This window comes from Prosopis cineraria, unplaced genomic scaffold, assembly GCF_029017545.1.
Source record: "Prosopis cineraria cultivar Desert tree isolate PC_DT_omini unplaced genomic scaffold, ASM2901754v1 PC11, whole genome shotgun sequence".
In the NCBI taxonomy this organism is placed as follows: domain Eukaryota; kingdom Viridiplantae; phylum Streptophyta; class Magnoliopsida; order Fabales; family Fabaceae; genus Prosopis; species Prosopis cineraria.
This window is the reverse complement of record NW_026555342.1, coordinates 36,247,791-36,248,331: the sequence shown is the minus strand read 5'-3', so window position 1 is coordinate 36,248,331 and position 541 is coordinate 36,247,791.

Below are 541 nucleotides of genomic sequence, written 5' to 3'. Positions count from 1 at the left end.
ATACAAATGAAACAAGTTGCACAACAACATAGATTTGCTTGATTGGCATCTAGACCTGCCTACATATCCATTACTGTGGTACCCTCAGCGAGATGCAATATCATATACACAAGCAAGTTTTCAACTACAATCATATACAAATTCACATATTCATGTTCACATACATTTATGCATTCTAGTTGGCAACTCAATCTAATTATAACTTTATATATCCATTACCATATAAGTGGTAATACCACTATCAATCAAGGCTACTCTTTCCTCGCTTCCTTCTTCGTCTTCTCACGCTCTCTTTACTTGTGTACAAAGGTAACAGAGTGAGACAAACATTTCCAGTAACTTGGTTAAACTCTAAATACCAGTTAGTAAGTAAATCATAAACAAGATATAAGTAGCATTATTTCAACAACAGTATAAGTATACATGCATTCATATCATTCTCATTCATGATTATGCTCATGCACTCCCGATTTCACCTAGTAGAACAAGCTCTATGCTTAAACCAGGACTTCTAGCTTTACATGAAATAAGGCCCACCAAA